General features: G+C 42.2%; 1 non-coding gene across 1 annotated transcript; it reads right to left on the bottom strand.

The window, feature by feature from the left end:
• Window positions 1-10242: 10242 nt before the first annotated feature.
• Trnat-ugu (transfer RNA threonine (anticodon UGU)) lies at window positions 10243-10317 on the bottom strand. The gene has a single exon. It is a non-coding gene; the product is annotated as a tRNA-Thr (tRNA).
• Between the last annotated feature and the right edge of the window lie 6759 nt (window positions 10318-17076).

Genomic DNA, 17076 nt, shown 5'->3' with positions numbered 1-17076 from the left:
ACAACAGAGCAAACCCACCACAGAGTCAGTCGAAGTTTTGAAGAATATTGGTAGGTAGGTCATCACAGAGTAGACCCACTGTAGTCCTGGTAGAGATTACAGTATTGGTGGGCCACCAGAGGTGCAGACCCAGTGCAGTCCTTGTAGAAATAATGGTATTGGCGGGCCATCAAAGATGCAGACCCACTGTAGTCCTTGTAGAGATGGATAGAAGCCATCTGTTGCGACTGTGCAGGTGTACAATCACCATCGAAGAGTCTTGCGCAGAATATAGCAAGTCCATAAACCACCACTTGTGCATGCACAAAGTTTTTGGAATTGTCCTTAGAAGTCTTGCAGAGAATATAGCAAGTCCATAAACCACCACTTGTGCACTCACAAAGTTTTTGGAATTGTCCTTAGAACCAGCAATGCTGTTATCCAGTCCCTTGCTGAATTATTAACACATGTGCAAACACTAATAGTCCCTACTTCTCACTTATTGTCCATATACTATGACCAACAGAAACGTGTGCAGTGAAATGTAACTTACAAGTTACTTAATTTGATGAACTGGTGTCAATTACAATTTTATAACATAAGAATACAATAACAAAGGTACAAAATACATCATTAAAGAACATAACAGTACAGATAACATTTCTAGTAATACAGGCTTTAGAAAAGAATCGAAATAACATATACATCAGTATTACAGGAATTATGACATAAGTACATACATAAAAGATCAGAATAACTTTTGAAACATCAACTTCACACATGAGCATTAAAACAAAACAGAATAAATAATGTCTAAACATCTTTACAAAGTAGATAACATATTATCAGAAAAATTATACAACGTAACTCTCACCAGATAAACACATAAAGACAGGAAGATCACAAATACCCAAGGGTACACAAACACATAGTGGGATAACACAAGGAAAGGACAGGGTTTGTTTTACTGCAGTATTTTGCAAACAAAACTTTCTTTACTTCTTGGAGATCTCCCTTTGTTCTTCATTATTTCCAAAAAGTCCCATCTATACCTGCTTTCTATACTTTTTTCGTATAACTTCTCAATGCATTTCTTCCAATGCATCGCAACTCATTCTCTTATATAGTCTACCCCCTCTTAAGCTAACTTAAATCTACTGAGCTCAGATGCTAAACTAAAGGACGAGGTAATGCAGCAGCGCAAAACAATTAATACAAACACCAATAAAAAAATGGAAATTGTCAAAGCAAGCTACAGTAAATCTAAATTACCAAGCAAATGCAACATTACAACTAATATGAACCAATGTGCAGCAACAAGGAAAATAAATCAGTAGTAAAACTGGCTTAACAGAGTAATACAAAGTGAAATTTAGTAGCACTATGCCTGGCAAACAGCAGCAGCAAATGCAATAACTTATATCTAAACATGACAAAACTAAAGCAGAAAAATATTACAGTAAAGACAACAATGCAGATAAGAGAAATGTCTATTCACATCTTAATGTCTATGTCATTAAAGTGGTGCATCACAAAAACTTATTCTATGAAATAAATTACCAAATACTTGAAAAGAAAATTATCTATGCAGTTCCTGTGAAGGGAAATGTCTTTTTGTGCTCCCTCATTTTTTTGGAAGTATCACAAAATTATTATTTACTGGATCTGTAGACAGAAAAATCTATATTAGTACATCAATAAAATTTTATTTTAACCAATGCTGCAGTGCAGCTAAAAACTAGATATTAAACAAAATAGGCAAAGAAAGGCGTGAAACGTCATTCACTAGCCATATGGCATTTCATAAGGCAGTAAACAATCTTTCAACTAGCAAGACAATAGACATGAAATGTTTCTCATCATTTCATTTCAGTAAATATCATAAATTAAGAACTCTACAATGTAATCGTGTTTTCAAGTTTGAGGGTGTCGTATTTACGATGCTTTCTACAAAGGAATGTCAATAGTGAGGATAATGGCCTCTTTTTTTTCTCCACCTGTGCCTCTGAAAGGCACACACTAATGGCTTTTTTCCAGGCGTCTGTCGTGCAGCTGGGTGCCCACGACGCATTACGTGAAGGTGGTCACTTAACTTTCTTACCGAAATATTTACGACAGCAGTTTCCGCTACAGTGACAGTCTCATATAAAAATATTTTCACAGGTTGAGAATTTGCGCTACAAATGTGTTAAAAATAAAATCGTATAAATATAACAGTGTCCAAAAAATTTTCGACACCATTGTAATACACTCACACATGTACACACATTTCATAATTCTTAAAGTACGATTCTAGGTTTCCAACGTCCTTTTCCACAAATCAGAGTCCCTAACCACTACTCATTATTCCTTACCTTAGTATACATATACATATTCGTCGACACTTCTTCAATATTTCATCATAAGAAATACACTCCCGGAAATGGAAAAAAGAACACATTGACACCGGTGTGTCAGACCCACCATACTTGCTCTGGACACTGCGAGAGGGCTGTACAAGCAATGATCACATGCACGGCACAGCGGACACACCAGGAACCGCGGTGTTGGCCGTCGAATGGCGCTAGCTGCGCAGCATTTGTGCACCGCCGCTGTCAGTGTCAGCCAGTTTGCCGTGGCATACGGAGCTCCATCGCAGTCTTTAACACTGGTAGCATGCCGCGACAGCGTGGACGTGAACTGTATGTGCAGTTGACAGACTTTGAGCGAGGGCATATAGTGGGCATGCGGGAGGCCGGGTGGACGTACCGCCGAATTGCTCAACACGTGGGGCGTGAAGTCTCCACAGTACATCGATGTTGTCGCCAGTGGTCGGCAGAAGGTGCACGTGCCCGTCGACCTGGGACCGGACCGCAGCGACGCACGGATGCACGCCAAGACCGTAGGATCCTACGCAGTGCCGTAGGGGACCGCACCGCCACTTCCCAGCAAATTAGGGACACTGTTGCTCCTGGGGTATCGGCGAGGACCATTCGCAACCGTCTCCATGAAGCTGGGCTACGGTCCCGCACACCGTTAGGCCGTCTTCCGCTCACGCCCCAACATCGTGCAGCCCGCCTCCAGTGGTGTCGCGACAGGCGTGAATGGAGGGACAAATGGAGACGTGTCGTCTTCAGCGATGAGAGTCGCTTCTGCCTTGGTGCCAATGATGGTCGTATGCGTGTTTGGCGCTGTGCAGGTGAGCGCCACAATCAGGACTGCATACGACCGAGGCACACAGGGCCAACACCCGGCATCATGGTGTGGGGAGCGATCTCCTACACTGGCCGTACACCACTGGTGATCGTCTAGGGGACACTGAATAGTGCACGGTACATCCAAACCGTCATCGAACCCATCGTTCTACCATTCCTAGACCGGCAAGGGAACTTGCTGTTCCAACAGGACAATGCACGTCCGCATGTATCCCGTGCCACCCAACGTGCTCTAGAAGGTGTAAGTCAACTACCCTGGCCAGCAAGATCTCCGGATCTGTCCCCCATTGAGCATGTTTGGGACTGGATGAAGCGTCGTCTCACGCGGTCTGCACGTCCAGCACGAACGCTGGTCCAACTGAGGCACCAGGTGGAAATGGCATGGAAAGCCGTTCCACAGGACTACATCCAGCATCTCTACGATCGTCTCCATGGGAGAATAGCAGCCTGCATTGCTGCGAAAGGTGGATATACACTGTACTAGTGCCGACATTGTGCATGCTCTGTTGCCTGTGTCTATGTGCCTGTGGTTCTGTCAGTGTGATCATGTGATGTATGTGACCCCAGGAATGTGTCAATAAAGTTTCCCCTTCCTGGGACAATGAATTCACGGTGTTCTTATTTCAATTTCCAGGTGTGTATGTAGCATAATCAAATTCCTCATATACGGTAGCATCATCTTATTGATCATAAACATACCTCAACAGTATAATCCACATCGTCGTCGTAAAAATAACATCATAACACCTCAGTCATATCTCAAAAACGTCGTAGCTTTCTGCAATAGTGTCAAAACCTAAAAAAAATTCTCTGCTCATTTCAATAGTGTTATTTACCTCAAACGTACTTTAAAATCATGCTCCCTTACCAAATACATCATTCAAAGCTCTCATAGTATCACAATGGTTTCGAAAAAATATGAACAGTTCACACAGTGCTGACAAAATACAATTTCATAAGTGTGAAGTTACCCAACTGTGTAATTGCGTAAACATGTGTCACTGATGTAGTAAAAAAAATGTTTGTTTCTCTGTTAAATGATCAGATAGCTGTGTAATTTGTGTGTTAGAGAACTATGGTACCTATGTGTAAAGTTGTATAAGCAAATACCATGTTAGCTAGGGCTCCTTGTGCTTGCCACACACATGGTACACAAAGTAAGCGTGTACCCCCCTGAGGATTAATGTAATTATACCCTCAGGTGTTACAGATTACAGCAATGGAATGAAATGTATCATGGAAAACCTTTGTATCATTGTACTTCAAATATCTTTAAAAATAAATGATTTAAGTGCAAAATTAATCACTCAAATACGTGTCCTGTAGCACTAAATGTGCGTCTTGTTGTAAGACAATCCCTGTGGAAGTGTCGTAGTTATTGTCCTCCGAAAGCTAAGTTCTGCAGAAGCCAATGTACTGACCTCATGATAAACAAAAGTGAAATGCTTTGCATATAGATATCTTAGTTATTACGCTTATTGCCGTGATGAAGAAAGTACTGTGCTGTAACGTATTGTTGTGCTACGGAAAAGGCATTCTCATTGTAGCTATACCACAAAAGTTACTACTAAAACATGTTTTACTTTCCAGAATTATACAGAAAAACTGTGCAGATATAAAACAGAAACACCACAAAAGCAACATTGTAAATTGTCACTCATTAGTAGCGTCGTGATAAAATCGTGTAGCTGTCACATAAACTAACCACTGTGTCATCTGGTATCTCACAGAAAGTACTATAAATCCAGAATGTATTTTCAAGTAAACCAAAATGTTGCATTAAAATCTCATTAGCAGTACTGGTAAATGTTCTAAGTATGTGAGCCTTATAATCGTTACATAATCGTGCAACTAACAAGCAAGAATGTACAAATAACAACACTGTGTCGCCTGTTCACTATAACAATGCATTCGTAATTTCTGTTGAAATAAGTTCTCTTGGTACTTGACTGGATATTTAACTTCGAACATTGTTGCATGTTAACAGATTCTAAGTCTGACAAAGCATACTAGTAATGTAAAGTGAAAAGTTATATGGCAAAGACAAAGTTAAAAAGCAGATTATCTTTCAATAAACGGTTTTACATGTGAAATGTGGTGCAAGCCTTTACTCTTACTACTATGCAGAGCTCCAGCTTCAACGGAATCATCGTGTGGTATATGTCGGTAAAGAATACTGGAATTTTTCTCAAGGTTAGCTTCTATGTTATTTTTCTCTGAGCCAGCTGGCGCACGCGGCTGCCTGCTGTGCAAGTCATTGTCTGTCTCTTTGTTGGCGAGCGTCGTTATTAGGATTAGGAGACCTAACTTCTACAAATTCACCTTGTCGAGAGTGCCCTGCTCTGTTTGAATCCCGCCAGTTCTGATAAAATTCAGGTCTGTCGTTATGATTATATCGTCTGTCATCATGTCGGTAGATTCCACAGTTTCTTTCTTGTCGGTCACGTGGTGGAGAATTTCTCCCTGAATCGTAACTGCGCGCTGAACTGTTGCGTCTGAAATTATTCTGTCTCCCTTGATAATAATAGTTCTGGTTACCGTATTGTCTGTTTCTATGATTGTCTCTGTCATATTCATTACTACAGAAATGCGTACTTTCTCTGTAACTATTACTCTGCCAGTGGTTGTCATACGGGTGGTGTCTGTTTTGGTCACGATTTGTGTTGTGAGAATAGCCTCGTCGTGTCCAGTTATTATTTCTTTCATCGCGGAATTACGACGGATGTGACCTGTAATTGTTGTGTTCCTGTTTTCGCGTTCCGCGATTGTCAGTGTAAATTTCTAATTCTTGTAAGAGTCCATGAAAAGCTTCAATGTCGTCTTTGCAACGTCCTGCCAAAATAATATGTCGTAAATGTTCAGGTAATTTGATTAAGCAAATGTGGAGGAGTTCTGAGGGGCTGTATAGGTTTGACAGGTATTGATTCTTGTGCAACATGTCTTCAAAATATTTCACAAGACTGGAAAATTCAGATTAATCGAAATGTTTCATCATTATGATGCTATGTTTTACTCGGTCTTGTGTAGCTTGAGACCAATATGCTGAGAGGAAGGCATGATAAAATTCTCCTTCACTGTGACAATCGTGAATGAGCGATCGCATTCTTTCAGCTGGTTCATTCTCTAAGTAGCCACACATAAATTCTAATCTGTGCTCTAATGACCAGTTGGGAGGAAAACAATTGATGGAGCCACGCTTGTGGATGAATGTCGTTGCCAGAATTCTTAAATGTTTTAAATTTACGTGTAGTAACGAACAGCTTATAGTCAAAATCATCATATCGGCGAGTCGCATATCGGTCATTGTTACGTCGTTTCGGCGGTTCCATTTCAAAATTCGGTGCACCTTGCCAATTTCTTTCATAATTTCCAAAATGCGCTGTGTTATTATTTTGTGGCTGTTCCGTATTTCTATGTCCCTCTTCCCGTACTGGAGCGCGAGTGTCCTCTGAAATATGTAATTCTTGTATTACTTGTGCCAACTGATCTTGTACTTCCCGGATTTCTCTTTTGTACTGTGTATTGATTTGATTTTGATTTTGTTTGAATTTTCTAATTTGTTCATATTCTTCAGTGTCAGTGAAAGCTACAGGTCTTGTGTCATTCAGATCATCATCTACCTTTGTAGATAAGTTAGTGAACTGATCTGAAAGTTCGGCTACTTTATCCGATAGTGAAATTATTTCCTCTGTGTGTTTTTCTGAACTAAGTTTCAGAATGTCCATTTGTGTTGAAATCGTATCTACTGTGTCCTTTAAGTTTTCCTGAGATTTTGTAAGTTGCGTAACCGAATCGGTAGATGCAACTGAGTCAATTTTAGCTTGCAAGGTCTCATGATTTTCATGAACAATAGTTTGCAGTTCTTTTATGGCTGCTTCATGATTCTGTAATGCATTTTCATGCCGCGAAAAAATAGGTTGAAAATGCTCACAAATCTTTGTTTTTACGTCATTACAGACTTCTTGACATTTCGATTCAATGTTATGTAACTCAGTAGTTAAATCTTCACGTGTTTGTTCAAGTGTGGTGTCTAACTTTTAAAGCTTTTGCTGTGTTTGTCTCTGATTTTGTTCCATTGTGTCTAACTGTTGCTGTGTTTGTCTCTGATTTTGTTCCATTGTGTCTAACTTTTGAAGCTTTTGCTGTGTTTGTCTCTGATTTTGTTCCATTGTGTCTAACTTTTGAAGATTTTGTTCCATTGTGTCTAACTTTTGAAGATTTTGTCCCATTTGTTTCTGATTTTGTTCAAGCGTTGTGTCTAACTTTTGTAGCCTTTGTCCCATTTGTTGCATTAACTGTAATAACAATGCACTGGTGTCTGAAACATGTTCCTCAGTGCTTTTCGGCAGTGAAGTTGCACCGGCAACATTCATATTTTGACAAGCAGAAAATGTATCTTGAGAAAACGGTGAGGACCCAAAACCTGAATCTACAGTATTTGCAAGATTGTGTCCTGTCATTTCAGATTCCTGAGGCGAACCGTTGCTGACCGATCGATCGATAATGCTTCCCTGTTCACTAATTGTTTCACTGTCTACACCATTATTTGCCGCCCGCTCCATTTCCCTGTGCACAGTTATCAAATTACTACTTTGAACATTAGTTAATTCATTACTCGGTGGCGCTAACACACTGCTTTCGTCTTCACTGTCATTTCTCAGTTTACTTTGGAGCCTAGTATTACGTTTTTCACACGCCATTATTGTCACAATAACACAGAAAAACACAATTGGAAGAGTAAAATAAGAAAACACATTAACATAGCACTGAAAATAATATCTCGTTAATTGCAAGCGCAGCTGCGAAATACTTGCTGCAAATCTACATGCATGCCACAACTGTTTTACTGTACAACAATGAAAAAGTACAACTACAAAGGAAATTCTCTCTATAATTACGACCTAGCAATAAACAAAAGCTACACTAATTACACAAACTACAAGAAAAAAATCAGAAGATTCCAGTGAGGTATCCTCGGCTAAGGGTCGACATATGAAACGTTCCCTTAGAAAAATTATACATGACTGTGCTTAAACTGACACACAATATTTTTAGCGCAACGCAATCTGACTTTCAAAAATCCCTACAAAAGAATGGCCCTGACTAACATCAACCTATACCTTTCACAAATCACTTACCTCACAAAAATCTTCGTTACTCGAACTACTGCAATACAGCGAGCGCCACTACTGTCAGCTAAATAAAAGATTCAAACTACGGAAGGTACTAACTACTGATAGGCATAGTTAGCAAATGAAAGATTTTAATAGAGAACAAACAATGTATTTACCTTAATAGTGTTGAAAACTCATAATATACATAGCAGTTCATGACATCCAGTCTTACAAATTTCAAAACTCCGCCATTTCTCTCCCCACATCCACCACTGCTGGCGGCTCACCTCCAACTGCGCAACGCTACGCGCTGTTCACATCCAGCTGCCCAACACTACAATGGCGGACAACAATGTAAACTAGCCACAGACTGCACACAGCACAGCCAGTGATTTTCATACAGAGCGCTACGTGGCGTTACCAATAAGAAAACCTAAACAGCCTACTTATAACTGCTTGTGGGAGTAGTTCTTCCTTTTTATCGCAACGCATGTCTTTCAATATTAACTCTAAACCGTTTTCGTTACATGTATCAGTCGATCCAAGTCGCCTGTCAGGATGCCAGTTGATCATGGTGGTATCGGAACGGAATATGTTACACGAAGCAGGCGACTAAAACGCATTCTGCATGTGAATTCTACATTCAGCGTGAGGGTCGCATGGTTAAAGAAAGAGAATAGTGACGTGTATGGTGTACTGAGACAACCATACCTAAACTGTTGGAAGGCAGTTACAAATAGGACATGAAGTGCCCTCCGCCAGACTCTCTATAATGACAAGCGTGGTAGATGTTGACCTCGATTCGACGGGACGTTTTGCTCGTAGGTTCAGTATACCTGTTTCGCCGAGATGGGAGATATTCTAGTCAACCCCGAGGCACACATTCCGTTAGATTCACGATGCCAATATAAAAATAGTGGTCTCGAAAGAACGAGGCTGATATCTGGAGATTGGATTTTTATTCACCTAAAGCCGTAGCAGCGGCATAGAGGAGAAAAGTGAAATAAAAGGGCTGCCGAGGTCGTCCATCGCAAAGAGAGGCACAGATTGAAATTACCTGTCTTCTAACGCGATAAGGCGGTGAATTTAAATTCTGCCGGCTGGAATGAAAAAGGAACCGAGCGCTGGTGGTCGTTTATCAGCTTTATGAGAATTTTAACTAAGACGTTAATTTTGGCGACTGTGCCTCCTTCCAGTTTAATTAAAAGCGCGTCGGATTAATAAACGTACAATTATCGGATATTGCGAAATGTGGGCTCCGGGGCAGTCGCTTAAACGCAATCTGGCGGTACTTAAAATATACGGAAAACCACATAACGGCTGCATCACGTTTATGAAGGACATAACTCAAGAGCAGCTCGATCCGTTTCTCTTGGTTTGCCGTTTCCACTCCTCCTCGCTATTTTCATTACACCAAAAGAATGAGAAACCTTTCCTAGCTAGTGAACATCGCGTTATTGCAGCTATTCTTATTGGAAGAAGCGGGTCATGATGTATACTATTCTACATCGTTATTCGAGGCCTATGGCTGTATGAAGAAAGCCGTAAATAATTTTTTTTCTTTATTTCTGGGAGTTTTATTTTGCTTTTTGGTAGAGATATGTTAATAAATCAAAATGTGTGTGGCTGTGCAACTATCCTGTATCGTTCAGGAAGGAATCCTCACGCTACATTCGACCCAGTTATGCACTTGGTTAAGCTCCCCTAGACAAACCATGAGGAAATGAAACGGCGAATCAATACTAGACAGTCAGATAACACATAGCGCAAAATATGTTAGTAAAAATACAGAAGGCTTACGGACGGGAAGAAGATCACAGCACCAATATGGAGCTGTCCGACATAAACGGAAGTTGATAGGCGTGTTTCTACATCTGAAAGAAATTAAAATGAAATCAATACCATCAGCTGCTGATGGGCGTTGATATACAACAACGAGATCAGTTGAAAATGTGTGCCCCGACCGGGACTCGAACCCGAGATCTTCTGTTTACATGACAGACGCTCTACCCATCTGAGCCATCGAGGGCAGGGATTTATCGCCGGCACACTCCCTGTGAGGCCCACATTCTCAACTTATAATCCACACACTACATTCGTAGTTCCCCTGCCATTATACCCATTACTCGAGGCAGACAGTCCACCGAGTCCCGTAAGAGTTCAGGCAAATCGTGTGTATCCGCAATGAAGAAGGTCATCAGCCTTAAACGATATGAAGATGGCATCTGTTCTTTCGGACATGTCAGAAAGAACAGATGCCATCTTCATAACATCTGAAAGGCGATGTCTACTCCAGTTTCCCGCCATTCGCATAAGAGTGGTGCTAGTAGCTCCTCTATCAGCTTGCAATTCAGGTTTGCTTTAAATACGCGCTGTAGCGATCGTGTGCGTTAGTTACCTATGAGATTACACGTGGTGAGTTGGAGTTAGTCTTTAAGGCGACAAAGACGCCATTATCAGCACCTCACTGAATTTGAACGAGGTCGTGTAATAGGGCTATGACAAGCTGGTTGGTCCTTCTGCGATACTGCAGAAAGACTCGGCAGGAATGTGGCCACTGTACATGATTTCTGGCAGCGGAGGTCATACGAGAATGTACGGCCGAAAGAAGACCGGGCTCCGGACGGCCGAGTGGCACTAACGAGAGGGAACATTAGATTACATTCAGTTTTCGTTCTATAGACCCAAAAAAAAAAAAGAGATGACTCTCGTGGGTGTGGAACATGCCAGAAACTATAACATAAAAAACATAAAACCTTTGAATATAATACTTACTACCCTGATCATTTTTCAGGAGAAATAACAATGCAGTAAACTGGAACAGGTAATATTTACAGAATTAACACGCTGTCAGAATGAAATACTGTTACACATTATTAATAAATTTATCACACAGTAAATACCTAAACTTGACTGTTGTGGCCAAGTGTTGTCAAAACTGAAATCTAACCGATATTTTTACGTAAGCTGGCTTAACAGTCTCTGTTAAGATATTCATCTATGGAGTAAAAGGAGTTGCCTATCAAAAAGTCTTTCAAACTCTGTTTAAACCGTGCTTTATCTGAAACGCAGTTTTTAGTGGTTGATAGCAATTTATTGAAAATGTGTGTTCCTGAATATTGGACCCATTTTTGGACCAAGGTAAGTGATTTTAGGTTTTTATGTAGATTGTTCTTATTCCTACTATTGATACTATGCATTGAGCTATTGCTTGGAAATAGAGATTTATTACTTGCAACAAATTTCATTGAGGAATAAATATACTGAGAAGCAGTGGTTAGGATACAAAGTTCCTTGAACAGGTTTCTACAAGATGTTCTTGAATTTACACCAGAAATGATTCTTATGACACGCTTTTGCACTTTAAAATCTTTTGCTCAGTTTGATGAGTGGCCCAAAATATGATCCCATATGACATAATAGAATGAAAGTAAGCAAAGTATGGAAGTTTTTTATGTTTATAACTCCTACATTTGACATCATTCTCACAGCAAATACAGAATTGTTTAGGCGCTTAAACAATTCTGTGGTATGCCCTTGCCAACTGAATTTATTATCGAGTTGTAACCCCCGAAATTTAACACTGTCAACCTCTTCGATCTTTACGTCTTCATGTGTTACACTCATGCCAGAAGGAAATCTCTTACAGGTTCTGAACTGCATATAGTGGGTCTTCTCAAAGTTTAATGACAGTGAATTAGCTTTCAAAATGGTTCAACTGGCTCTGAGCACTATGGGATTTAACTACTGTGGTCATCAGTCCCCTAGAACTTAGAACTACTTAAACCTAACTAACCTAAGGACATCACACACATCCATGCCCGCGGCAGGATTCGAACCTGCGACCGTAGCGGTCACGCGGTTCCAGACTGTAGCGCCTAGAACCACACGGCCACTCCGGCCGGCGAATTATCTCTAAACCACTTATTAATGTCAGTGAAAATTTGATTAGCACCTCTTTCTAAATCTGTACTTGACTTGCTACTTATTGCAATGTTTGTATCATCTGCAAACAAACTTAGCATCTGCCGATGAAACACTTGATGGGTCATTAATGTACACAAGAAAAAGCAATGGACCCAAGATGGAACCTTGAGGAACACCACATGTAATTAATTCCCAGTCAGATGAAGACTGGCTGCTTACTGCACAGGTATTTCGCAACAACACCCTTTGCTTCCTGTTAGACAGATAAGACTCAAACCACTTCGCAGCACTGCCGGTGACACTATAATATTCTAATTTACTTAAGAGAATGCTGTGGTTCACACAGTCACACAGTGAAAGACCATCGGGGCAACGTACTGCATCTGCAGCAGCAATTTGAGCAGCAATTGACACCACAGTGACACAGTGAACTGTTACAATTCGGTTACTTCAAGGCAGAATATTCAGAATTTCTGGGTATGTGCACTGGCGAGAAACTGAAGTGGAAGAAACACATTGCTGATCCACTGAAAAGTTTGAGTTCAGCTACTTATGTTATTAGGGTTATTGCACATTTTGGTGATAAAAATATCAGTAAATTAGCCCACTATGTCTATTTTCATTAACTACTTTTATATGTCATCATATTTTGCGTTAATTCATCATTAAGAGAAAATGTACTCATGGTAAAAAAGCATGTAATCAGAATAATTGCTGGTACCCACCCAAGCTCACCTTACAGACATTTATTTAAGGACCTACTGATATTCGCCGTATCTTAACAATATAAATATTCACTTACGAAATTCGTCACTAACAATCTACCCAGATTCAAAAATAAGAGCAAAGTGCAAAGCTACAACACTAGAAAAAAAATGTTTGTCACTAGTTTGGCTCATAAAGGGGCGAATTATGCTCCGCAAAAGTCTTTGGTCGTTTACCAAATAGCATTAAAAGTCTGACAGGTAGCCAACCAGTATTTAAAAACAAGTTAAAAGAATTTCTGAGCGACGGTCCCTTCTACTTTCAATAGATGAATTTTTAGGTATGGGGTAGTAATTGTAAAATAAACAAAGAAAAACCCTGTAAAGAAACCTTATGTTAAACAAACGTTTTCCACATCATTACGAATTGTCGTATTCATGATCTATGGAAAAATTATTAATGTAAAGCAATGCAATGCAAGAACTCTGACCAGACGCCCTGCAGCGTGCTTTCTACAGACTCCAAACCACCGTCATTTGGGACATCAGTTGTGTCAAGCGATAGCTCATTGGAGGGCAGGGTGAAGATCTGTTGTGTCTTTTGATGTAAACTCCCTCGGTACCAGTGATGACCGTGTATTTGTTAGAAGGAGGCTCTTTGCAACCAACCTGCCTGTGTGCTAGACACGCAGGCCCTACACCTGGAGTTACGGTCTGGGATGCGATTTCGTATGTCAGCAGGAGCACTCTCGTGGTTATCCCACGCACTGTCACTGCGTCTGTCTGGTGATTCGACCTGTTGTGCAGCCATTCACGAACAGCATTCCAGGAGGTGTTTTGCAACAGGATAACGCTCGTCCATATACCGCTGTTGCTCTGCTGAGGCCGGCCTCTGTGGTCGAGCGGTTCTAGGTGCTTCAGTCCGGAACTGCACGGTTGGTTCGGTCGCAGGTTCGAATCCTGCCTCGGGAATGGATGTGTGTGATGTCCTTAGGTTAGTTAGGTTTAAATACACTCCTGGAAATGGAAAAAAGAACACATTGACACCGGTGTGTCAGACCCACCATACTTGCTCCAGACACTGCGAGAGGGCTGTACAAGCAATGATCACACGCACGGCACACCGGACACACCAGGAACCGCGGTCTTGGCCGTCGAATGGCGCTAGCTGCGCAGCATTTGTGCACCGCCGCCGTCAGTGTCAGCCAGTTTGCCGTGGCATACGGAGCTCCATCGCAGTCTTTAACACTGGTAGCATGCCGCGACAGCGTGGACGTGAACCGTATGTGCAGTTGACGGACTTTGAGCGAGGGCGTATAGTGGGCATGCGGGAGGCCGGGTGGACGTACCGCCGAATTGCTCAACACGTGGGGCGTGAGGTCTCCACAGTACATCGATGTTGTCGCCAGTGGTCGGCGGAAGGTGCACGTGCCCGTCGACCTGGGACCGGACCGCAGCGACGCACGGATACACGCCAAGACCGTAGGATCCTACGCAGTGCCGTAGGGGACCGCACCGCCACTTCCCAGCAAATTAGGGACACTGTTGCTCCTGGGGTATCGGCGAGGACCATTCGCAACCGTCTCCATGAAGCTGGACTACGGTCCCGCACACCGTTAGGCCGTCTTCCGCTCACGCCCCAACATCGTGCAGCCCGCCTCCAGTGGTGTCGCGACAGGCGTGAATGGAGGGACGAATGGAGACGTGTCGTCTTCAGCGATGAGAGTCGCTTCTGCCTTGGTGCCAATGATGGTCGTATGCGTGTTTGGCGCCGTGCAGGTGAGCGCCACAATCAGGACTGCATACGACCGAGGCACACAGGGCCAACACCCGGCATCATGGTGTGGGGAGCGATCTCCTACACTGGCCGTACACCACTGGTGATCGTCGAGGGGACACTGAATAGTGCACGGTACATCCAAACCGTCATCGAACCCATCGTTCTACCATTCCTAGACCGGCAAGGGAACTTGCTGTTCCAACAGGACGATGCACGTCCGCATGTATCCCGTGCCACCCAACGTGCTCTAGAAGGTGTAAGTCAACTACCCTGGCCAGCAAGATCTCCGGATCTGTCCCCCATTGAGCATGTTTGGGACTGGATGAAGCGTCGTCTCACGCGGTCTGCACGTCCAGCACGAACGCTGGTCCAACTGAGGCGCCAGGTGGAAATGGCATGGCAAGCCGTTCCACAGGACTACATCCAGCATCTCTACGATCGTCTCCATGGGAGAATAGCAGCCTGCATTGCTGCGAAAGGTGGATATACACTGTACTAGTGCCGACATTGTGCATGCTCTGTTGCCTGTGTCTATGTGCCTGTGGTTCTGTCAGTGTGATCATGTGATGTATCTGACCCCAGGAATGTGTCAATAAAGTTTCCCCTTCCTGGGACAATGAATTCACGGTGTTCTTATTTCAATTTCCAGGAGTGTAGTTCTAAGTCTAGGGGACTGATGACCACAGATGTTGTCCCATAGTGCTTAGAGCCATTTGAACCAATTAGCTCCGCTGTTTGTCTGTTTGTTATCTAAGCCTGTTCGTTTACCGGATCTGTTTCCAATCGAGAACGTAAAGGACATCATCGGATGACAAACCCAGCGTCATCCACAACCAACATTAATCACCCCTGTATTCATGACCGAAGTGGAACTCGCATGGAACTCCATCCAACAAAGTAACATTCGGCACGTGCCCGACACTATGTATGCACTTTTGCATGCTTGCATTCAACATTCTGTCTGATACACTGGTTATTAATGTACCAACGTTTCACATTTGCAATGGCTTTTTTCGTGCTTGCCTATCCCTATGATCTTGCAATGTCAGTCACTTAACTATATTACGCAGACAGATTATTCCCGAAATTTCATTACTCTACATTAATTATTTTTTGTGTTGTGATTTTTTTTCGTCAATGTATGTTCATTGCATTATCTTAAACTGAAAATAGAGAGAACGGTTCTGATCGAGTAAGTCATAAATGTGACAACAAATTGCGTGTCAGACAGAACTGTGTCCAAGTGTTATAGGAACTTACGTGCAGTTTTTAGTCTATCACTGAAGCAGCTGGCATAAGCCACGTTCGGGTCACATGCTTCTCTGATCTGAAGAAAGAAGTAGTCACATGTAAAATGGAAAAAAAGTGTCATTTTATGTAGTAAGGTAGCGTGAGGCACCCACATTAGTCCACATGAAATGATCCGACACGAACAGAGAAAGCTTTAACCGAGCACTGCTCAGTGGCCATGGATTTCTCCTTCACACCATCTCACTTGGTCAGTCTCCAGTAAGATATACAGGTCGTGCTTTGTTGTTTGTGTGAACAAGTTTTAGCAAGGATGTGACTAAATAAAGATTAATTCGCAAAATTCTTTCAGTGAAAACACTAAAGTAAAGAAAATGAAGCTATGTGAGGAGAGCACTCCCGTGTGCTTCAAATTCCATGTGATGCCCCAGCTCCAAGCGATACAGTACAGGAAGTTCCACAACTTTCCCAGAGAGCTGCAACCGGAAACCCGCCGCCAAAAATTACTGATCCATAGCGCTAGTCTCACCACGCACTTCAAACAAGTTAGTGAGGATCAGTATGTTGGCCACATACCCAGGAGGAGGTCCACTGAGCATGCTGTAAAGATGTGCGCGTTGATGAAGCAAGTGAAAAATGGCTGGACTCCGTTCAAATGGAACAACAAAATAGTCCGTCATTGGATTCCAGTATTAGGCGTTAACATCCAGAGGTAACTTCTCGTATAATGAGCCATCTTACCTTTGAAGTAAACGACCGTAGTGTCATGCATCAGAATAGCCGATAGTATCTGATTAAACAGTTGCCATGTAATTTCTAAAATCATTGTGGTCGTTATGTGCCTAGGGATATCTATCAGAATCGATTTTTGATGAAACGACAACTCAGTTTTAATTGTGATATACAAGTGTACCAGACTACCATTCATATGAAAAATAGGAAAGAACTGTAATAGGATGACCGGAGTGGGTTACGTGGTTGGGGTTGTAGGGCGTGGCTGGGTAGGAGAAGGTGGCTGTTTCTAGCAATCTTCGTCTTTATTGTTGGTTCTTGCAATACATTTTCCGGTAGCTCAGCCCCACCGCTCGTGTCACGGTGGAGATGTGCTGATGCTCGCATCCTGGGGAACG

This window comes from Schistocerca nitens, chromosome 9 (assembly GCF_023898315.1).
Source record: "Schistocerca nitens isolate TAMUIC-IGC-003100 chromosome 9, iqSchNite1.1, whole genome shotgun sequence".
Classification (NCBI taxonomy): domain Eukaryota; kingdom Metazoa; phylum Arthropoda; class Insecta; order Orthoptera; family Acrididae; genus Schistocerca; species Schistocerca nitens.
The sequence above is the reverse complement of the archived record's forward strand: the minus strand, read 5'-3'. Positions and strand labels throughout refer to the sequence as shown.